Consider the following 885-nt stretch of genomic DNA (forward strand, 5'->3'; position numbering starts at 1 on the left):
GTAGCTGTGACATCATCACTGTGCTGTGCATAGCCTGTGAAGAGCTGAGGGAGAGGCCTAGGAGGCTCCACCTACTACATGAGGGGGGCGGAGACAAGACCAACCACCCTGCACAAGGAAAGAGAGCAGCAGTGACTGGTCTTTATTACAGGAGGGGGCGGAGACAAGACCAGTCACCCTGTACAAGGAGAGAAACAGAAGGCAGTGAAACTGTATGTTCTTGTGCGTATCATGCTTCAAAACAAACCTAGCTACACATACTCCTCCACCCTTAGCTCCTCTGCTGCTGGGAGAGAAAAGTAATACCCAATACTTCCAGGTATGAGGGGAATGGGGGGGCATGGGCCCCCCTACCTTCCTTCTACATGACAGCATTGGGGCTTGGCCACTAAGGCTCCCAGCGCTCTCGCAGGGGGTGGAAGAGTGTTCTCAGGCCTGTGTAAGTCTTAAGGCTTCTGCCTGAACCTAGCGGAGTAACGTATGGATGAGTATGTGCAGCTGCAGTGGCTGGCATTAGGGCCCATTCACATCACATCCAGATTACCTCCAGACCAGACCGTTTCCAGACCCAAAATGCATCCTAATGTATCCCTATGCTATTTCTGGTCTCTGTTCCCACCAGCGCAGTCCGTTCCAGACCAGAAAAATACTGCTTGTCCTAAATGTAAAAAAAAAAATAAAAAATGTTTTTACATTTCTAATCGCGGTAAAAAAGCAAAGCACTATGGTCCAGATCTGGTCTGGAAAATGGTATGAACCAGCATTAAAGTGGACCTGTTCCTCCACCCTGCATGGGCATCTACCAACTGAAACGAAGGCTGGACACTTACAAAATGAATAATTAATAACAAAAATTCAGCAAACACACAGAGCAACAACTGAACC

The sequence above is a fragment of the Nanorana parkeri genome, unplaced genomic scaffold (genome assembly GCF_000935625.1).
Source record: "Nanorana parkeri isolate BGI_ZX_2015 unplaced genomic scaffold, ASM93562v1 scaffold465, whole genome shotgun sequence".
NCBI lineage: Eukaryota > Metazoa > Chordata > Amphibia > Anura > Dicroglossidae > Nanorana > Nanorana parkeri.